Genomic DNA, 23,558 nt, shown 5'->3' on the forward strand with positions numbered 1-23,558 from the left:
GACCTGAGCCAAACTCGGCTTCTTAACCATCTGAGCCACCCAAGGCACCCCCTGCTCCCTACTTTTTAAAAGGGACAGAATAGCACTGCTTACCTTGAGGAGTCGATGTGACTCACACTTAGAGCTGTGCCTGGTATTCAATAGTCATTAGCATTATATTTAGATACAGAAGTTGATTATGACTATTTTTGAGCTGTGATATTTTTCACATATAGTATTTCGTTTTGTGCCCTTGGTCAGAAATTCAACCCCTACTTAAAATCTTCTGGTTACAGAGGCAAAAACACACTGCTATTTTCTTTTTTTGAACAAGATTTTTTTCTCTCACTATATTTTAAGCTCCCTTAAAATTTTTTTCATATTGATAATCTCTTTGTGATCAGGACTGGGGAAAACATGTCCTCCTTCTACTGAGAAATATGCCTGTAGATGACAATTCTCCAAACATAGATTTCATTCGCTATTTTTCCCCCGCCAATGATCTGAATTCCTGAGAAGTCCAAAAACAAAATTGCCTTCAACCACGGTAATAATTCCTTAGGGATCATTGACCTTCAGGGCTTCTGTCGCTTACAACCATTTTGCATATTTGATAGAACTGTCATGAAAGCAATGTGAATTTAAAGTGTCAATCAAGAACATTAACATAGCATGTTGATCTTTCCCCGATTGCAACAATTTCTCTCTTAATTTAGGATGTTTGGCATTTGTATTCTGTGGTTTGATTTCACCATGCAAGTTAAAATGAAAACGCTGCACGTCACGTAAGGAACAGATGTTCTATGCATTCAAAGTTGTGCAGTCTTGTAATAACTATCTTAAATGTGAAAGAACTTCAAACGATAATAATGCTAGGTTAATCCAAGAAGCATTAGCAGTCTTCTCTTCACCCACCCTGAAAAGGGAAGAATTTATGTAACTAATTAGTTTACCATAGTAAATAATCCACTGACATTTATAAGAAGCATTCCTATTGGAGCCTGGAGTAAATATTATGTTACATGTTAAACTATAAATAGAATGAATTGTGGTCCTGGGACCAGTTTTAAAATGCTACGGAAAATAAGTGCGCTCCATCTGGGTAATGGGTGTTACACGTCCTCCACACACAAGTGTCCAATTGCCCATCTCGAGTTCCCTATAGCTGCTGTGGAAACTTGACGATTCATCTCACTTTCCAGTGCAGCTCTGCAAGGTAGCTAAAAAGGAGTGAATGTAGCTCTTGGGGAAAAAAAAAAACATAGAAGAGAAAAGAAAACAAAATCTGTAACTGACTTACGGAAGGCGATTCTCTCTAGCTTTAAGTGAATGGTGAAAACAGCATTTCCTATGTAAGGCAATTTTGAGTTTCTGCTTGTAGGTTAGATGATTTGAAAAGTTTATACGAGGAATGACGTTCCAGATCATTTTATTACAGTTTATTTTAGCCTCGATGATCTGTGCATCCCATTACAAGGGTCTTATTCTCATACCTCATCTGAACCTAATCATCTCTCCAAAACCCTACCTCCAAATACCATCACACTGGGGGGTAGGGCTTCAACATGTGAATTAGGGGCAGGGACACAAACTTTCACTACATAACAATGACATTAGTGGGAGAGGATTAGGTTCAGATGAGATCATGAGGGTGAGACCTTTATGATGGGATTAGTGTCTTTATAAGAAGAGGAAAAGACACTAGAGCACGTTCTCTCTCTCTCTCTCTCTCTGTCACATGAAGATATGGCCATGAAGAGAAGCCTCACCAGGGACAGAATCTGCCAGCACCTTGATCTGGCTCCAGAACTGTGAAAAATAAATAGCAGTTAGTTCAGTCACCCAGTTGTGGTGCTTTGACCTGGCAGCCCAAGCTGACCGAGAGAGTCATCCTTCATTTTCTTACCTTTCTCTCCCGACTCCACTAGACATGAACTTCCTTAAGATGGGAAACATGGTGTCCTATGTCTGAACACTTCAATAAGAGATACAAGTAAACAGGCCAGTGTAAGTGCTATGGTAGAGGAATGCATCGTAATATAGGAACATATGATTAAAGCTATTTGGGGACCACCTGGGTGACTCGGTTGCATGTCTGACTCTTGATCTCAGCTCAGGTCATGATCTCATGGTTTGTGAGACTGAGCCCCAAATTAGGGTCTGTGCTGACAGCAAGGAGCCTGCTTGGGATTCTCTCCCTCTCTCTCTCTCTCTCTCTCTCTCTCTCTCTCTCATGGCATCTGTCACTGCACCTCCCCCCTCAAAATAAATAAATAAAATTAAAAAATAGATGCCATTTGGCCAAGATGGGCTTAAGGAAACTTAGAAGAATGAAAAAAATGGAATTATAAGGTAATTTCATTGTATACAACTGTTATATTTTTATTTTTAAAATGTTTTATTTATTTTTGAGAGAGACAGCAAGTGGGGGAGGGGCAGAGACAGAGACAAAGAATCTGAAGCAGGCTCTGAGCTGTCAGCACAGAGCCCGATGTGGGGCTGGAACTCACGAGCTATGAGATCATGGCCTGAGCTGAAGTTGGATGCCTAACTGACTGAGCCACCCATGTGCTCCATAACTATTATATTTTTAGATTTCTACTTTCAACTAAAGTCATATAAAGATGTTTTATAGGAAAGGATAGTTAGCTGATTACCCAAATTATTAAATAGTTAGCTCTCCTACAGTTAATGCCCCCCTACTTAGTCCTGTGCTTTGGGGAACATTCCACAGAGCTGCATACCAGATAAGGCAAAAGTGGTACCTAAGGTAGTAACAAGCTACACAGAGAAATAACTGTCTCTACTACAGTTCCCTCTGATTTGGGTCAAGCACTTGGATTTGGGTGAGAAAAAAAAATATTCAGATGTTCAATTCAAGACATAATTAAGAAGGGAAAGGGGGGAATGTCAATGTATGCAAATAACCAGGGTGCTTTGGCCTGAGTAGGTCCCCTCAAAGTTCATATGTGAAAATCTGGATCCCAAAGATGACAGTGTTAGGAGGTGGGGCCTTTGGGAAGTGGATAGGTCATGAGGATGGAGCCTTCATAAATGGACATAGTGCCCTTACAAACAATCCCTTGCCCTTTCCCATGTGAGGACATAGCAGGAAGATACTGATGATGAGCAAGGAAGAAAGCTCTCACCGGAACTTGACCAGGCTGACACCTGGATCTTGGACTTCTAGCCTCCCAAATTATGAGAAACAAATTTCTGTGTCTCTAAGCTACCTGGTGTGGCATTTTGTTAGGGCAGCCCAAACTAGGACAGAGGGTCACACCAGTTACCAGGGCCTTCACTGCCCCTCATGCCTGGTCACTCCTTAGTGTGTGCCAAAGCCCTCCCCTGCGAGCTGGCCCATGGAAATCCCCCACCGTGAAGGATGTTCTTTGTCATCTGACTTCTGCCATCCCTAAAGAGACGGAAGGGAGGCCACACCCAATACTAATGACCTCAACTGAGACTCCTATAGTACCAATAGCCTTAGCAGAAAGAATACAAGGAGTGACAATAAAGTCACAGTAAGTGTCCTCTGCTGGAAGACTAGCTCTGCACCTTTCAAGGGCTGATGTGACCCCAGTTGATGGCTTCCCTGACATGGAGTCTTGCTGGGATGTGAAGAAGGCTGAGTGCTGGCCACTGCAGGATGCCCTTGGTAATCCCCGTGCTGGGGAGTGCGTGCCTTCTGCATGGCTCTGATTAACTCCCTGCATTCCGAGCAGACCTGGCAGGGCAGAGCTGGAACTCACACAGCCAGGAACCTTGGTTTCTGATCAGAGCATCAGCTTTTGATTTTCTGAAGCCACGTTGGGACATAGTATCTCCCTGAGGTTGTTCAAGGTGCTGGCTACTTAAGAGTTCCACTCCTGATTTGGTTATCTGTTTGGGGAAGGATTCCAGGTGGCAGAGATGGGGTGAGACAGATAGAGACTTCCAGTAGGAATACCTAGGGTGCCCACGGTTGCTCCACACATGGTGGCTTTGATGAGTGCCCTACCCAGGTGCCTCGATGACTGAAACAGTAGCTGTGGAGGTTACTTTCTCTCCTGCTTGACCCTGGTCTACCAGCTTTTCTGCTCATCAGTACTCTGCTTCAACTCCAGGCCCTCTCCAGGTGCTCCAGCCAGAAAGGAGGTGAGGACGGAGAACCATTTTCCAGGGAGCTCTTGTGCAGTAACCATCCCCCCTACAGGGATGCTGAAGGACAGCACCTCTTGCCTCCAGAAGATTCCCATCTCACTCTCAAACCCGGGTTCCTTGCCATGGCTTCCAGGGCCCCGTATGCCCTGGCTCCTGGAGATCTCCCTGCTGTCACTCCTTTCCTTCCTAGGTTCACGTCAGCCTCGGCTGCTTTGCTGACCTGAAATGTGACCAGTGTTATCCTGTCTCTGAGCATTTATGCTCACTGTTTCTTCTGCCTGGGTTTGTTTGCAAGCCTCACTGTCTTAAGGGCTTCGTTCAAGTATCTGTTCAAGGGTCTTATCAGGGACCACCCAGCTAAAGTACTACCCTTCTCTTCTCCACATCATCTCTCACCCTCTTTTCCTAGCACTTCCTACCATCTGACATATGTTGTGTTTGATAGACTATGCCAAGTGCCTCTCTCTCATCACCAAAAGGCAAGCTACTCAAGACCAGCTACTTGGCATTCCCCAATGCCTAGAACAGTATGTGGTGCATAATAGGAACAGTCAGAAACACGTTGGGATGCTTGTTGAATGGGTAAGGGTGGTTTTCTACAACAAACAAAACCCTCCACAACACAACTGTGTCTTCACTGTCTCTGTATGCTCACCTCTGTTCCCACTCCAGCCCACTGCAGTGAAGCGTCCTCCTTGCTTGATAATGACTCCTTACATTCATCCAGCCATTTTCAGCTTTATTTGACTTGACCTTTCTGAAGCGATTTATGCTATGAAAAGAGTATTAGGAACTTTGGAGCCAGATAGGTTTGGCTTTAATCCCATTTCACCACTGGTAGCTATGTAATCCTGGGCAAGTTATTTCTCCTCTCTGGGATACAATTTCTATTTTAGTTAAATTAGGAAACTAACACTCACTGGTGGGATTTTTCCAGGTGCATGAAGTGAGAGGACATATGTAAAACTACTGGTACGGGGCTGGGTACAGAATCAGAGCTCAGTCAAGGTTCACTCCATTGTTGACTTCCCTTTTCTGCTTCTGTACTCCTCTCTCTTTCTTCTTTTCATCTCTGGTTACTTTGTTGTGTGCCTTGTACTTTTATCCTTTTCCCACCCCCGGAACTATTGTTCCCCAAAGCTGTCCTTAGCCTTGTCCTCTTCATCTGCTGCTGGGTGCTTCCCTGGATCATCTCATCCACACCTGTGAGCCCAGCTACAATCTGTGTACCAGCGATTCCCAAATCCACAGGCCCCTTCTCGTCCTCTCTCCCGGGCTCCAAACTCCTATCTCCTACCTCCTACCATGTTCCCACCTGATGTCCCACCGTTGTCTCTAGCTCAACATGGTTGATCTCAACTCATTAACTCCCCTCCTCCACTCTCTGCTCCTCCATTGCAGAGAACAGCACCTTCTTCCCAGTTGCTGGAAATAATTTCTAGTTTCTAAATACTCTTCAAGTATTTTACCCTCTACCATGCTCTCTTAATTGCAACTCTTACCTACTTGACATTGTTTTTAACAATGACTATTATTTTCTAAACAATCCTCTCTATAAACTTTCCTTTTTCTAAAATGGAAATGTGATACATCACTTCTATTTAAAAACAAAATCACTGAATATTACCTGTCACTTTTAAGACCAAGTTCAAACTCTTTAGCTTGACAGACGCCTTTTCATAAATTGGCCCCAAATCTGGGATTGCAAGCCCCCTTGCTTCTGCCTATGATGTTCCCTTTGCCTGGAACAACTCTGTCCAGTTGGCAAATTTTGCTTAGACTCACAGTACTCAGTCCAAACATTACCTTCTCTTTGAACCTTTGTTCACTTTGCCAAGCTGGAGAAGGTACCTGCCTGTGGAGTCCCTCCCCTCCCACATATTCTTATTTTAAGACTTACCACACTCCACTGTAACCCATTGATTTTCCTATTTCTTGTGCGGTTCTACAGACTGGAATGTCACTGAGGCATTTACCACTGCTGCCCCGGTGGTGAGCCCAGTGCCTGACCCTCCGTAAATAGAGGGCCAGTGGAGAGAGGAGTTGGTGCTTATTTGAGTAGAGCACACTGGCAGTGGCCTAGCTCATCCTTCAGAGCATTGAACCTGTTGATAGATTCAGCTTTGCTTTCCTGCTGAACCAGCACTCTCCCATCACATGCGGAGTGCGACCTGGTTCTAGGCTTGCTTTAGCCTTCCATTTTTGTTTGTGTCTCGTAGAATCAGCTCAGTTTTCCCCTTGAATCAAATTTGATGAGTGTGTGGAACTGCTTCATCCACAGGGTCCTCTCAGACTCTGGTATGTCACAATTACTTCTAGTGGGAATAGAAACTCAGAGGCCCAAAGTCATGTTCCACATCTGCCACTGCACAGCTTGCACACTCACTTAGCCCTGAGCTCTACTTTCCTCTTCTGTAAAATGGAAGAATAGTCTTTTTAAAAATAATTTTTAAAAATGTATTTATTTATTTTGAAAGGGGTGGGGAGGGGGAGGGAGAGGCAGAGAAGGAGAGAGAGATCCCAAGCAGGCCTTATGGTTAGCATGGAGCCCGATGCAGGGCTTGATCTCATGACCCCAAGATCATGACCTGGGCCTAAATTAAGAGTCTGATGCTTAACCAACTGAGCTACCAAGTTCCCTTGGAAGAATATTCTTCTAAATATTTATGAGGATTAACCGAAAGTACACAGAAGTACCAAGTGCAAGGCAATATTGTTGGGGTGTGGTACCACATAGTTCTACTTTATACCATCTTGAAATAAAGAGGGACACATGCCGCCTGGCTGCCCAGTCTAGCTATTTTGAATGAGGAGAGACTGTATCAAAAATCATGGGTGAAGTCGTGAGGAAACAGTGCAGTCCTCAAATAACTCAGAGCATTCAGAACATACCAGAAGACTCTAAGAGAAGTGGTCTAAGAAGCTCTTTTCTTGAAACCTGGACAAGCTGAAATGGAATTTCCTGGGGTGGGGCTGTGAAGACCGGGGTGTGTCTGCCTTGCTGGGTCTCTCTGAGCTCTGTGCTAGATGAATTCAGGGCGTTGTCCTGGTACTTTCTGCCAATGCCTCTTCTGAGACCCTTGGCAATCACTGATGAAGATGTTGCTGCTGCAGTTTAGAAATCCAGGAAGCCCCCAAGGAATGTTCCAAGCAGAAATTCCCAGAGGTTGTCTGGCTTAATGGCTACACAAATGAACTGGGAAACAGGAGGCCAGAGCAGGAATGGAGCTCTCTATGGACGGACCAGTCTGTTTGAAAAGATTTCCTGAGTAACCAGTATGTGTCAGGCCCTCTGTCAAGCTCTGGAAATACAAAGATGAATAGCAAATGGCGTGAACTTGTAGTGGAAGGAGTTGGAGGAGGAGTTTGGTGTCACCAGGGTCTATAGGAAAGGATTGCCCCAAGGGGATGTGGCCCTTCCCTCAATGGCCAGACACTACTGAGCACTACAGAAAAGGGACCAAGGATGTGTGAGGAAGCGTGGCCTGTGCTCCTCTCTCTGCAGCCCCTTCCCAATAAAGTGTGAGTGACAGGACACCTGTTCTTCTGTCCCTACACCATGGTGGCCTGGCTGCCTCCCAAACTACTGGTATGGTCTGAGCTTTGAGCAGTCTGAGAGAATTCTTGTTATGGCTCTATTTGATATGGCACCAAAGGCTCTCCCACTTAGAAAAAACTTACCCAGAGGTCCTTGGGTGGCTCAGTAGGTTAGCATCTAACTCGATTTTGGCTCAGATCATGATCTCACAGTAGGTGAGTTAGAGTCCTGCATTGAGATCCACACTGACAGTGCAGAGCTTGCTTAGGATTCTCTCTCTCCCTCTCTGTCTGCCCTGCCCCCTGTAAATAAATTAGTAAACAATCAAAAAAGAAGAAATGGGGTGCCTGAGTGGCTCAGCTAGTTAAGCTTCTGACTCTTGGTTTCGGTTCAGGTGATGACCTCATGGTTCGTGAGTTTGAGTTCTGCATCTGATTCTGCTTGGGATTCTCTCTCCCTCTCTTTCTGCCCCTCTCCCGCTCACACTGTCTGTCTCTATCAAAATAAATGAACTTAAAAGAAATCACTTCCCCTAGAGACTCATACCATCTGAACTTCCATTATTACAAATTTATTTCTTCAGACTCTCAATGAATGATCATTTGAAATGTGAATAATTCTGTAAATACTATTAATAGCTAATACCTACTGATATTTCCTCTATGAAACTCTGGTTTAAGGGCTCTACAACTATTAACTCATTTAATTCTCTTAACAACCTAATGAGTTAGGCATTTTTATTATTCCCATTTTGCACATGAGGTAAGAGAAACAGAGCAATTAAGTAACTTGTCCAAAGCAGGCCATATGAATAGAAAGTGGTAGAGACAATACTTAAATACAGGCAGACTGGCTCCAAAGTCATACTATTAATCACTATTCTATTCTAGAAAGGACAGCAATGAGCTTTATTAGCAATTAGTTCCTTAATTTAAATTATAGTAATCAATATTTAATGAATATTTGTGATGTTCCGGGCACCACAGTAAGTGAGCTTTGCTTATTATTTCATTTATTATTAATAAAATCCATAGGGTACATATCACTGGCATTAGTACTTTACAGAAGAAGAAAATAAAGAGAAGTTGAAGTCACATAAGCAGGAAATACAGAGAAAGGACTTGAAGCCAGGTGGTTTAATTTCTAAATCCACATGTCCAACACTATGTTACACTATGGAGTATAGTTGGGCGGAGCAGACACCTGTGAGCTGGAATGCTCTACAGAAAGTTCTCTCAGGCTTGTTCCTGTGGGGAAGGCCAGTTCAAGGGCTCTGTAGTGCTCCTCGGGGGAAATGGATGTGGAACAGGGTGGAAACAGCCTTTTTTACTCTTCACTTGAAACTGGGGCTAACTCTGCCCTTTGTCCAGCTCAGAATTTGGAGGAATAGCTATATTTACTAAAGCTACTTGGCCTACTTAATAGGCCAAACATTCTATCTTTGAACTTTAAAATCTGAAAGGTTAAGGATCTTTTTTCCCAACATCCCATCCAATGCCATATGCAAGTTCCCTGATACAGACCAACTATTTCTCTACTTGCACATTCTCATTCATAGGAACTCATGGTTTCTCAAGACAGTCATTGCTTTGTGAAAGTTCTCTATTGCTGCCAAATTATTAATCTGAAATCTTCCTCCCTGCTTGGAACTAGACAAGTTGGGCCCTTTTGTTTTGCACCCATCTGTCTCATTTCACATCATTTCCACTCTGAGGGCTCCTTGCAGGCAATCTAAAAAGCTATGCTTTCTGTTGTCACAGGACCTTTGCTCATGCTGTTTCCTCTCCCTGGAATGCTCTCTCTTCTCTCTTCTAATCCATTTTGTGAAGTTTAACTCTTCCTTTCACCTCAACTCAATCATTTCTTCCAGAGAGCTTTCCCTATGTCCCCTGACTTGGTGAAATCTCCTAGTTATGTACTTTCAGAATATCATAGTCTTAGATTAGGTTCTGTAAAAGCAGAGCCTGAGGTGGGAATGTATGGGCTCATAATTTATTGAAGGAGTGCCCTCAGGAAAACTGGAAGGGAGAGAAGGAAGCAAGATAGTGAAGGATGCATTGTTGCACAAAAATGTGATTTTGGGCGAAATCTTGATTCAGCCTGATCTGGAAGGGAGCTCTGTAAGGTAAACTGAACTGAAGTCTGTCCTACTTTGAGGCAAACATGTACCCCCACTTCAGTCAGTGATTGGCCATGGGCTGCTGGGGTGGGTTAATTTCTACGCACTTCCTGTAGGAGATATGAATGGATGATCCTCTAGAGAAGGATGCAGGTTGAGCTTTAGGTAAAAACTAACCACAGCAGCTGGAGGATGGGCTCACCTACCAACAAGTAAAAGGTATCTCAGAGGTGTAGGTGGGGCACCTACAGAGGATACTACAATCAGGACCTCCTTAACACAGAGCTTGTCCAAGTAAGACTTCTGCATTTACATGTGTGATTATTTGATTGAAATGTGTCTCTTCCATTGGACCATAATCTCTTTGTAGACAGGACCTCCATCGTTTTTGCTCTTACAGTTTCCATAGTGCTGAGCACAGGGCTTGTAGATAGTTGGTATTCGGTAGGTATTAGTTGAGTAAAACATGGATCAACAAATGAATGTATGCAGCCTACCTACTCTTTTAGATGATAGCTATTTCTTTTACTGGCATACCTGTTTTTCTATTTATCAGCTTTTGGACACTTTCAACTCCCTTCTGTCTTACAGAATCTTTTCCTTTCTGGCTTTCTTAAATTACATTTTGCATCCTGTCTAAGAATCCTACATCTTGGTTGTAAACAAGCCAGGGTGTACAGACATTCCTTAAGTGCTTGTTCTCAAGAATGGGGTCAGCCTGCCTTATAACAACTCCTTATTGTCAAGGGCCTCAAGGAAAGAGAGTAACAGCAGATATAATTTAGATCAAGGTATGTTCCCTTGATATTTCTTTCTGGGTATCAAGGGAAAGAATGGTGATTTACAACTTTTTTGTTCTCTAGGAAAGTCCTATGGTGACTTTCCCATTGATCTTTTACTGTATCTTACTACCTTACCTTACACCATTTAGATTGTTGAGGATTTTTATTAATTCTTGCCAATCTGTCCATTGGTTCATTTAATTAGTCAAATCCCACCTGTTGCTAGATAGATTGTTATTGGGGAGAGATCAGGGCCCAGAGGCAATGGAATGAGAAAAGGCTAATTGTTGATGGTAGAGAAGCTGTTTAGAGCCTAAAAGCCTTAGAGTGTTGAAGGCACTGGGCAGTGGGGAGAAGAAGCTCTAGCAGAAGATATAAGTTTCTGAAGCACAACTAGTCTGGGTGAAATCCTAGGACTGACTGTCTACGAACTAGTCAGAAGAGTTCCCATGAGTGCTCTGCTTTGCAGAAGTGTGTGTGTGTGTGTGTGTGTGTGTGTGTGTGTGTGTGTTTCCATTAGTCAGCCAAAAATATTGGCTGGGACTTACTCTTGGTCAAGCAGTGTTCTAGGAACTGAGGATACAGCAGTGAATGAGACACAAAGTCCCTGCCTCAAGGAGAGTTTCCATGTTCGTGCACGTGTGTGTGTGTGTGTGTGTGTGTGTGTGTGTGTGTTCCTGGGTACACCTGCACATGTATTCAGCTCTCAGATTTGCAGCCGTCTAAATATGCTCCTGAATCATGCATACTCATTGGGATTTCCACAACCCTCCTAGCACAGGTCCGAGCAGCATGGTATATGGCACAGAGTGCCAGTCCAGGAGTGAAAAGAGCTGGTATCCATTCTTGACTCTGTACTGCCCTGCTGGGTCACCTTGTGAACTCTACTTCACCTCTCAGAGTCTCAGCATCTTCACTTATGAAAGATGGGACAAATGGTCTTCAGCTGTAGAACTCTGGGATACATTTACTGTGCGTCTATCACGTGTTGGTCACCCTTGTGATAGTGTGGTAGATTTCATTTTCTCATGGAATTCTCTATTGGACTGATGTTATCCTTGGTTTTAGATGAAGAAACTGAAGCCAGAGTCATTGAGTTACTTGCCTAAGCTATTGTCAGAGCCAGGGTCAGACCCATTAGAGCTGAGTCCAAGTCCAGTGCCTTTGTGGTCACCAGAGCTGACCCACACCATTCTTCAGTCCTTGCCCTATCCCTGCATCTGCTTCTCTCCTCACTCATGTGCTTGTCATCAGCAGGGAGTGCAAGGTGGCTTTGCTGGGGAGCCAGGAGACAGAGGTGGAGGGAAAGTCCCATTTGGATTGGCCACTGTCATCCTGTTCAAGAATCTCTGGTACCAGTGGGTCAGCCACATCCAGGTGAAAAGGAGAGCCCTCGCTAGCAATACTGAGTGCAGGAGCAAGATTTCGTGGTGTCAGCAAATCTGACATACACCCAGTGACAGGTCCTGTTGTTACCATGTTCTGTAGTGTTGAAGAATAGATAGTATACAGTTACAGAAGCATGGTTAGTATTAGGTTTTAAAGGTTATGCTATGCACTGATAGATTCAGAAGGAAAGAAGACTTGGCTACAATAGAAAATTCCCTACGATCAATGTTCCCCTGAAACTATTTGAGTCCCAGCTCTGACCTTTCCTGGTCATGTGTTCTTGGGCAGTGGTTCATTTGGCTCCCTGACCTGAGGTCTCATGGTCTATGAAATGGGCATAATAATTAAAACTATTTCTTGGAGTTTGGATAATGATTTGTTAAAGGCTTGTAAACCGCAAAGTGCCAAACAAATGTTAGTTATTTTGTGGTAGGCTTTATGCAATCCTAGTTGCTAGGAATATGAAAATAAAGAGGGCAGAGTCCTGGCCTTAAGAATGTGACTTTTTTAGGGCATCTGGGTGGCTTAGTTGGTTAAGCGTCGGACTCTTGAATTCTGCTCTGGTCATGATCTCACAGTTTGTGAGTTCGAGCCCCACACCAGGCTCTACACTGATGGCATGCAGCCTGCCTGGGATTTGGTCTCTCTTCTCTCTGCCCCTCCCTTGCTTGTATTCTTTCTCTCTCTCTCCCTAAAATAAAAGAATACATAAACTTAAAAAAAATATTTCTTTCTTGAAGCCCTTGTGGCCAGGTTACCTTTGACTTGGGTGTTCTAGTCGCTGGAGGTCACATGGTGTCCTATTTCTCCCTCCTCCTATGATGAATGTTACGCATGGAGACGATTGAGTTGATGTCAGGGACTATCTCCTTACCTGCCATGCAAACCTCCTCTCTCCCAGTGTAGATTTCCCAGCAGCGGCACTTGTTTGTCAGTGGCTGATGGCACAGGCCAGAAGCACAATGAAGAGTGGATTGCTGGCTTGAATTGCTGGTGGGGAGGAGAAGCCCCAGAGTGGCCTGGCCCAGCAGAGATTAGGAGCCAGGGACATTGACTATCCAGATGTAAGGGGTGAGTGCAACAAGACTGCACATTGTCCATTTATAACAACCTCCCTTATTCTGTTAGCCAGAGCCCCAGCCCGAGCTGAATACATGACTGCTGAGCTCCATCACACCTAGGTGTCCCTATGCAGCTGGGGTCTGTGATGTGCACAACTTCGGGATTGTGGACTTAAAGGGATGAGGTCTTTACTCAGTCTTCTCACCTTCCCCTGGGCTGGAATGTTGACATGATGACTGGAGCCATGGCAGCCATCTTAGACTACCCAGTGTAAGCTGCATTCTGAGAATGGCAGAACAGGATCAAAAGTGCCTGTGTTCCCAACACCACAGAGATGCCATTGTGTCTTTTATTTTATAGATACTTTTATTATATTAAACATTTAAAGTTTATTTATGTTGAGATAGACAGAAACAGCATGAGTGGGGAAGGGGCAGAGAAAGAGAGAGAGGGAGAAATAGAATCCCATCAGGCCCCATGCTGCCAGCACAGAGCCCGATGTGGGGACCAAACTCACAAGACCTCAAGATCATGACCTGAGCTGAAATCAGGAGTTGGAGGCTTAACCGACTGAGCCACCCAAGTGCCCCATAAAGATTTTATTTTATTTATTTATTTTAAAAATGTTTTTATTTATTTTTGAGAGACAGAGTGCAGATGGGAGTGTGAGAGAGAGAGTGAGATACAGGATCCAAAGCACGCTCCAGGCTCTGAGCTAGCTGTGAGCACAGAGCCTGATGCAGGGCTTGAACCCAGGAACCATGAGATTATGACCTGAGCCGAAGCCAGACACTTAACCGACTGAACCACCCAGGTGCCCCAAAGATTTTATTTTTAAGTAATCTCTGCCCCCAGTGTGGGCTCGAACTTATGACTCCAAGATCAAGAGTCATATGCTCTATTGACTGAGCCACAGGTGCCCCAAGGAATGTCATCATTAGTAATGGACTGCTTCCACACTGCCTGCTACAGAAGGGAGAAATATATCCTATTTTTCTTGGGCCTCTGTTATTTTGGCGTTTATGATAGCAGCTCTATTCTAACTAATCTAGCCAGAAGTGGTATTTTTGTGCCCTGGTAGTGATGGACACTTCTATGCACTGTGGGAACCATTTGATTCTGTGGTTGTAATTTCGTGCAATAAATTCAGACATTGATATTGCAAGACAATTTTGGCATTGCTATGTCATAATTGTTGGGCAAGTTATCCACCTCTGTGTCTCAGTGTCCTTGTCTGTAAATGATAATGATAACAGACCTAACAATACCAGCATCTAGCATTTTGTTGAGCACATAGCTTGGTTTAGGTGCCGTGCAGTTTGGATTAAGTGAAATAAGAAATTCTTAAGTAAACGTAATATAAGTGTGAATTATTTTAAACTTTATTGAACATATACAGTGCTATTATTATTTTTTTTCCATACTGATTTCCTCTTAACTCAACTGCTCATGGGCATTGACCGCTTATAAGCCTTAGCATCCCCCAAAGACCTCATTCAAAATTGAGAATAGGATAGATACTTAATGAATGTTTGTTAAAGCCATAGCTTATCTTTTTCATGCTTATTTACTTTTGAGAGAGAGAGAGAGAGAGAGAGTGCCAGCTGGGGAAGGGGAGAGAGAGGTAGACAGAGTATCTGAAGTGGGCTCTGCGCTGACAGCACAGAGCCAGATGTGGGGCTCGAACTCACAAACCGTGAGATCAGGACCTGAGCTGAAGTCAGATGCTCAGCTGACTAAGCCACTCAGGCACCCCAGCATAGTTTATTTTTAATATCTCTATTCACAAAATGACATTTTTTTCTTGATTTAAAAAATGTTAATTGTGTTATATATACCATAAAGCTTACCATTTAACCATTTTTAGTTGGACAATTCAGTGACAGTAAGTCCATTCACGTGGTTGTGCAGCCATCACCACCCTGCACTTCCAGAAGGTTTTCATCCTCCCAAACGGAAATCTCATACCCATTAAACATAACTCCCCATTTCTCCTCTCCTTCCAGCCCCTGGTAAACTTGGTTCTATTTTCTGTTTCTATGACTTTGTTTTTTCTAGGTACCTCGTAGAAGTGGAGTCCTATAGCATTTGTTCTATTGTGTCTGGCTTGGTTCACAGGCATGTTTTCAAGGTTCATCCATGTTGTAACACATCAGGATTCCGTTCCTTGTTAAAGCTGAGTAATATTCTGTTGTGTGCATGTAGCACATGTTGTGTATCTGTTCATCTGTTGGTGGACACCTGGGTTGCTCTTACCCTTTGGCAATTGTGAATAAATCCGCTGTAAGCGTGAGTGTGCAGGTTGTTGATTTGTTGTTAAGGCAGTATTTTGACTTCTCCTCTGGAGTGGACAGCTCTGTTTCCACGGGGCGCTGTGGTACTGGGACCAGCTGGCCATGTTTCTGCTGGAGGCGTGCATGGAATATCGAAAATGCCTTGTTGGTGCCTAGACACAACAACTGGTCCTGGCACAGCTGTGAGAATGTTTGCACTGTGTTGCCACCTCCTCCCTTCACGTGGAAGGACTCCAAGGGACAGAGGGAACATGGGGAGGGTGACATTGGCATGTATGAGCACAACATCCACTTGTGCAAATGAGTTTCTCTCTGTCCGTTCCTGGATGTAACATATCCAACCTGATATTGGCCAAGTGCGTGAAGGGGAGCCTCGATTTGCTGAAGAGAGTCAGAGGCTGGCCCCTTGGAGCTAGAGGTCAGGCTTCCACACCCTGGTGCTGTAAGTGCTGCATGTGTTTGGCTGATAATCCTGCGGTCTCAGTGTTGGCTCCCTGTTGTAGAGACAGGAGCTGATGACTTTGAAGCCATGTTATAGAAGAAGAATGCCTGAGGAATGTGGCCATTACTCCAGCTTCTGAGAAATGCAATCATAAGGATTCTCACTTAGGTCATCTCGCTCCAAAGACACGGCTTCCCAGCCCTGCAGGTTTCATCCTGGCTGCCAGTGAATTTTAGAGTCCACGTCAACATCGAAGCCACTGCGTGGCCTTGGAGTCTGTCACGTTGATCCTGCAGTCTGTGATATCGGATTCCAGGATGATGGGATTTTGACTGTCTCTAAGTTTCAGACAAAGTCAGATGAGGACAGCACAGACAGGTGCTCTCGGATGTCCTTGGTTTTGGGATCTGTCCCTCTGAGTTTCAGTCATTCAGTAAAAATTCAGATCCTTTCATGTGTTGTGGTTTTAAACTTTCTGTTTTTACTGCTTGCCAGAGTGTGTAAAAGGCCTAATGAGATGCAGTAAGAAAAATAAGGATGTTGGGTTTAGTTAGACAAAAAAAAAAAAAAAAAAAAGGACTTACATTTAATTTTTTGGTTAAGGGCAGGGATTAAAGAGTTTATGGAACAGAATAGCTCCCAAACCACTAGCTGGGGTCCAGTGCTCTCATTTGTTTTGCTTGCTGGGCTTCTAAAAACACAACTCATTCTCTCTCTCTCTCTCTCTCTCCTTTTTTAACTGAAAAAGAAATATATGCACTTTGCCTTAGCGTAGGAAACAGAGCTTGAAGAAACGCATACGTGCTATGGGAGGCCCAGCGTCACAGTGGCCAGAGTGAGGACAGAGGTGTGGAGGTAGGGAAGGACAGGAAGCAAATATAAGGTGGCCTGTTACTTCCCATACATGAAGAAGGTGGCTGCTGTTTCACAAAAGGATGTAGACAGTTTCTCCGTCCCACGGGGTGGCTCCGGACGAGATGCGCGGAAACACCACACACTGGACGGTCTGCTGGGGGATGAATGAGGAAGAAATGTATTTGTTGCCTCTTTTCTACCCCCTGCCTTTCTGTGAGTTGAAGTTCACCCCAGGGGTGTTATTGCCCCTGCCCTGTCAGGTTGTGTCACCTGATCCCTTAGCAGCTGTGGAGGTTGGACCCCTCCGTGTGGTGCTCTCTCTGAAGCGGTGGGAGGAGCCAGAGACACTGGCCCTGAGCTTAGACCCAGTGTGTTACCTCCGCAGTAGGTGAACAGAGCGAGCGGCAGGTCTCGGAAAGAGCTGAAGCTATAGAATCTGGGGGTGGCCCCTAAGATATGTGGATGTAGGCATAGTAAACATTCAAGCAGAACAAAAGAGTATCCAAGAAATACACTCAAGCTTCAAGTCCCCGTCTACAGATTGTCACAACATCCTGTGTATACCACATTTTCATCTCTGTTGGTAAGACCATATCAGGATAAGATTTTGCTGCTTGTGGTAGAAACCCCAAATATGTGGTTTCAAAAAGATAGAGTGTTGTTGTTCTCCATCGTGAAGAGTCAGAGGAAGGCAGGAGGGAGCAGACAAATGGTAGCTTCCAGGTTACCATTTTGCTCCATGAATCTAGCATGGTGTCCTCCTCAAAGCTGCTTTTTGTTCCAGAATAGTTACTGTAGCTCCAGCCATCACGTCCATGTACCAGGCCAAAATTAGAAAGAAATGACGAAAGGGTGTGCTCTTCTGGCTGAGTTAACTTAATTGAAGCAGCTTTCTTAGTGGCCTTCCCCAGCGGTCTCCACTTACAGCTGGTGATCACCTCCAGCAGCAAGGGAGGCTGGGAAATAAGGGGTTTGTTTTCAAGTACTTTGGGGAACCCGGGATAAAGTCAGGGTTCCTTTAGTAAGAAGGAAGGAATGAATAGTGGGAAGACAACTAGTGGCTTCATTTTACAGAAATTCAATACCATGCGTTTTACAATTTAATGTTTATTGTAATCTATATAGATTCAATCACTTTGAATACCTGCATTGCATTCTGTTGTGTGGAAATATTAAAATGTGCCTAACATGTCCTTTATGGGTAGATACTTACATTATTCCAGTATTTCGGCTCTTCTAAATAGCATTGCAAGTAACATCCATGTGTCTATGGATATATATACATATCCACACACACACTCATTATTCAAATATATGTCTCTAGGATAAATTTACAAATGAGGAAGAGCTGAGTCAAAAGGATAACTGCATTTCACCTTTTACTAAATATTGTCAAATAGCTTTCCAAAGTGTTGACATTAGTTCACATTACTCAACAGTTATATATGAGTGCTTATTGTCTTCCAGGTAAGCACTGTGAAGAGAATGCAGATAGCACTGCGTATTATTAAGCTTTATGACTCCCTCCAACTCGGTAAGTCAAAATGGGATCCATTCAGTTTGAATTTCATTCTCTCATGAACTTTGTAAGTGATCATAGACTGCCCTCAATCCTACTTACGTCCTGGACCTAAACCAGTTTAGATCAATGAGTATTAATCTTACTCTTCAAGATTCAGAAAGAAAGATTTAAATTCTCAAATTGTAATCCATTCCAGTAGATTAAAATTTAACATTTTAAAAATAACAGCTTTATTGATATATAATTTACATGTAAATTCACCCTTGTAAAAAGAATTCCCCCTTGTGCAGTGTATAATTTGGTGGTTTTTAGTATACGCACAGCGCTGTGCAACCGTCGCTATTATCTAATTTTAGAACATTTTCCTCAGCCTCAGAAGGAACCTTGTTACCCATTAATAGCACTCCTTGTTCTCTCCCTTCCCACAGTCTGTGGCAACCACCTAGTCTACTTTCTGTTTCTGTAGACTTGCCTACTTGATTTTTTTGGACATTCTGTATAAGTGGAATCATACAGTACATGGCCTTTTGTGACTGACTCCTTTCAGTTGGCATGTTTTCAAAGTTCATCCATGATGTGGTAGGTGTCAGTGCTTCTTCATTCTTTGTTTTTGGTAAGGTATACATAACGACATTTATCACTTAAATACTTTGTGAGTGTCTGATTAAGCAGCATTAAATATATTCATAGTGTTGTCAGTGCATCACCACAACCTATACCCCCAAATTTTTCATCCTCCCTAATGTAAATTCTACACCTATTAACCAACAACTGTACCTGCCTACCTTCCCCAGTCTCTGGTAACCTCTACTGTACTTTCTGTCTGTGAAGTGCTTCTTCTAGGCACCTCCTAGAAATGGAATCAGACAATATTTGTCCCTCTGTGTCTAGCTGATTTCACAAAGCATAATGCTTTCAAGTTTCATTCATTTTGTAGCATAATTCCATTTGTTTTCTGTGGCTGAATTGTATTCCATTGCATGTATGCATCACAATTTGAATGTGTTTTACATATGTAAGGTTGAGGTGAAACACGTTTTAAATAGTTTTTGTTTACTTATTTATTTATTTATTTATTTATTTAGAGAGAAGGAGCAGAGGAAAGACAACGAGAGAGGAGGGAGAGAATCCCAAGTAGGCTTCTGCTCCTCACTGAGCCCAATGTGGGGCTCCATCCCACAACTGTGAGATCATGACCTGAGCCAAAATCTAGAGTTGGGTGCTTAACCAACTGAGCCATTCAGATGCCCCTAAGACTGTTTTTATAAAACAAAAAGTTTTCATTATATTTAAGCAGCAACATCCCCTGTACTTCTAACTCATTTTCCTTCCATAGAGGTTTGTTCATTCACTAATTCAGCAAATATTTATTGAGCAACTTCCGTGTGCCCAACTCAAGTGTAGAATGCAAAGGAGAATAGGAATGATCTCTATTTCCAATGAACCCACAGTGGAAAAGGAAAAAAGGGAAGACAACTAACAATTACTGGTTGCTATGGCAATAGGAAGGGCACTTAATTCATTCTGAGGAGGTCAGGGGAGTGTTTCTCTGGAGAAATAATGATTGATGTTAGCACTGAAGAATGAGGTTGGACAGGGGTGGTGGGAGGGGGATGACCTTCCAGGTAAGGGTGAAAGAACAGGTAAAGAAAGTCATGAGAGTCTGGGTGGCTGAGCCAGTTAAGCATTTGACTTCAGCTCAGGCCACGATGTCATGGTTGGTGAGCTTGAGCCCCGCATTGGGTGAGTTCGTGCCACACTGTGGGTGAGATCAAGCCCCGCTTCTGGTGTGCACAAGACCCGCTTCTGTCTCTCTCTCTCTCTCTCTCTTTTCTCCCTCTCTCTCTCCCCCTTGCTTACTCTTCCCTTCAATCTCTCTCAAAAAGAAAGAAAAAGAGAAAGATCCTAAGATGCGTGAGGAAGCATGGTGCCCATTTACAGAAGTGCCCTTGAGGTTGTTATCATATGAAGTATCACATTGAGGATCTTAGTACAATTCTGGCAGCAAAGCCAAGGTGAGCAGACCCTGTCCCTGGAGGCCTTTGCTGTATAACACAGATGAGAACTTACGAGAGGCCCAACTAAATCAGAGGCAGTGGGAATGAAGTGGGGGATAGATTCAAAGAATATTTAGTGACATTGCATAGATGGGAGTTGGCGATAAATTACATTTGACCAGTGAAATGGAGGAAGTACATAGGATTACAAAACAGCCTCAGGGACCTGGGGGGAAGAAGGAGGAGTTCGGTTAGGGACCCAAATGTGGTTTGTAAACACCTTAAGTTACATTTTCAGTAAACTTGGGCCAGGTCCAAAGCTTTCAAAAGGCTCCAGAAAAGGTAGGTTAAGCGTTCTGCTCTCCCTTCAAAGTGCACCTCAATTTTCCCATTTGACCTCTTCATTAGTGAATCTCTCATACTGTTGCTGACACATCATTGGCTCATGTTTCTATTTTTTTTTTTTTTATTAATAGTTTATTGCCAAGTTGGTTTTCATATAACACCCAGTGCTCTTCCCCACAAGTGCTCCCCTGGCTCAGGATTCTTTCTATTCCTCTCCCTTCCTCTCTTTCCTCTCCTTCCTCTCTTCCCCCTCTGTCCCCAACCCCCGCCCCCAATATTCTTTTGCAAATTTATGTTGAACCAGTCTATTGCAGGTCTGGAAGAGAAAGAGCCCAGGAGGGGCAGGGAGAGAGAATCCCAAGCACAGCACAGAGCCCAACACGGGGCTCAGTCTCATGAACCATGATACCATGATCTGAGCTTAAATTAAGAGTCGGAAGCTTAATTTAGGCCACTCCCTTCCCCCCACTGGTTCGCTGTGCTGTGGTTCCTCTCTACCTTGGAGAGCTCGCCAGAACTCAGTGGATACAGAGGGGTTCACTTTCTGGCTGGTCTCCTGGTGAGAGCATTTTGCGAGCTAGCAGATGCCTCCTGAGGAGGAAAAGCTGTTGTTAGGATAGGAAATGCGGGTAATTGGCAGGCCTCCTCTCCTCTGCCGATGCTGCCCTGAAAACAAGCCGCCATAGAGTACAGCTGTGCTTCCCAGCACCCAGGATCTGTTCTCTGGGAATGAGAAGCACATTGATCCGAGCTGTACAAGCGGATGGTTGAAGACCGTCCAATTGCATATGTCATCCGAGAGGCTCTAACTGAAGTATTGTTCGGTCAGTGGGGCTGGTGACTGAGCCAGCTTTTGACGGCTGCTCTTCCTTTGCTGTGACCCGGCATTTCAGCAGTCCAGTGCTGGGCCCAGGAAACCCAGGGGAGTCAGAGAGCCACTGAGTGTCTGTGTCTCCTTTGCTAGAATGCAAGCTTTTTGAGGACAGGTGAGTGGAATTTACCTTTGTAAATTTGTGTTTCCCAAAGCACCTGGCCTCATGTTCTTCCACAGAGAAGGTAGTTCGAGTCTACTGACGTAATTGGCCTGGTTCTGCGGAAGTGGCACCATGGAGCCTCCCTCTCCCTGCCCATTCTCAGGTGGGCCGATAAGGCTTGGAGCAGGTGTTCAGATTACCCATTTCCCAGGTTCTCTCTCAAGAGGACAGACACAAGGCTTCCTTCTCCCTGGAGTCTGGGGACGGTTCAGGGGTTGCTGGAGAGGAAAGAGCTTACTTCCCCCTCCTGCGGTCCTGGGGGCCACACTAACATTTCATGCTTTCCTACAAGGCTGATGGAGGAGAACACGACTTTCAGTTGGCGACCTGATGACCCTGGCTTGCTCGCTCACCAAAGGCCCACCTTCAGCCCTTTATTGGTTTGCTCATGTGGCAGAGCCCCCATCAGCCTGAGCTTCTCAGCTCGAATGGCTGGGGTTGGAGCTTGGGACACAAATTCATGAACAAGGAAAGAACCACAGCCGCTGGCCGCAAAAGCCAAGTGGGCATCTGGTCCCGGTGACTCTCTCCAAAGCAGCTCCTTCCACAGACAAGGTAAGAAAGAAATTTTACCAAGACCAAAAAATCATAAAAATTCTTAAGAGGAAGAAATTAGATCTCTGAGAAGGTTTTAGGGAACTAAAGATTTATGGTTTTTTGAAGAAATTCAATAGATGCATTTTGAGCACTTCTTACTGTAAAAACGCCTTTTGCTGAGCCTTTTGAGGAGTATAATGATGACTGAGATGGCCTTTCTCTTGAGTTTATAATCTGAAGAAAAGAGACTAAAACAACTAGATGTGGAGAAGGAAGGGCGTCGGAAGAGCTTATAGGAAGTAGGAAACTGTTTTTGCACGTAGGAGCCAGTAGTTCTTTTTTATGTTTTCGATGTTTATTTTTGAGAGAGAGGGAAATAGCGCGAGTGGGGGAGGGGCAGAGAGAGGGAGACATAGCCTTGGAAGCAGGCTCCAGGGTCTGAGCTCCAAGCTGTCAGCATGGAGCCCGAGGCGGGGCTCGAACCCACGAACCGTGAAATCACGGCCAGAGCCAAAGTGCGACACTTAACGAAGAGCCACCTAGGTGCTCCTAGGAGCCATTAGTTGTAAATGGCAGGGGACAGCAGTCTCCGCAGAGGGGGCACGGTTTCAGCTGGGTTTCAGGCGATGGGAGGGTCACAGCAGGGGTGGGGGAGGCAGGTGGAGAAGGCAGGTGAGGCTGGGAATCCTGGGCTCAGGGAAGACACCAGCGAGGCTGGAGGGACGTCATGGGAGGTGAGTGTGGAAGCTGGTTTGGAGTCCAATGGAAGACGGTCTTGACTGCTGTGGTGATAGGCGCCCAAAGCACCATGTCAGCCCCCCGAGGGGTTTTGCAGGTGAGGCAGCCTCACGAGGAACCCAGGTGCTGGTGTCAGGCATGCTTAGTTTTAAAGGCCTGTTACATCCCTCAGAGCCTTGCGGCCTTGGAGGCCCTTTGTAACGGCATTGCTGATGTAAGAAGAGAAATGCCCGAAGGACTAGGAATCACATCTGGAAAGGGTGTTTGGGAGGTCATGCCACTTGGCATGAGTCTGCGGCATGAATGAACGACTCAGAGAGAGGCACCGGTACGTTGTGTCCATGTTACAGTGGAATGTTTGAGGTGGAAAGTTTCAATAGCTTGTCTGGTGCTTGAGCAAGTAAGGATTCGGGTCTGGATTCCAGCCCAGAGCCCACATTCTTCCCTTCGAAATGCACTGCTTCATGGCGAGAAAGGTCAACCCCAGGAGGGCAGTGTGTCACGGTGTGTGTCACTGTCCTCAAGGAGTTGACCACCCACCCCTTCTCACTTGGGAAGATGGCCTGTGAATGTTGTGCTGGTGGGGCCCAGAGGAGGCACGGTCCCCAAGAGAGGCCATGGTGATGGGGGCCTCCGGCTGGTGTTGAAGAGAGGGAATGCCGGGGTGCAGCAAGCTGGGAGTGCTGCCCAAGACGCAAGGCCGGCGACAGGTTGGGAAGACTCTGAAGGGTACTCAGCTGAGGCCCTCCCTAGGCAGCGTCCCAGCTCAGCCATGCTCTCCT

General features: G+C 44.7%; 1 long non-coding RNA gene across 3 annotated transcripts in view; it reads left to right on the forward strand.

The window, feature by feature from the left end:
- The window catches only part of LOC115279000, a 163,844-nt gene that overhangs the window by 121,428 nt on the left and 18,858 nt on the right, over nt 1-23,558 (forward strand). For 2 of the 3 annotated variants that reach the window (XR_003903154.1, XR_003903156.1), the window contains one exon: nt 21,794-22,056. This is a non-coding gene — a long non-coding RNA (uncharacterized LOC115279000). Of the gene's footprint in view, nt 1-18,688; nt 18,705-21,493; nt 21,605-21,793; nt 22,057-23,558 lie in introns of those variants that run through there. The other variant, XR_003903155.1, reaches the window with a different exon arrangement.

Source organism: Suricata suricatta, chromosome 15 (genome assembly GCF_006229205.1).
Source record: "Suricata suricatta isolate VVHF042 chromosome 15, meerkat_22Aug2017_6uvM2_HiC, whole genome shotgun sequence".
Lineage (NCBI taxonomy): Eukaryota > Metazoa > Chordata > Mammalia > Carnivora > Herpestidae > Suricata > Suricata suricatta.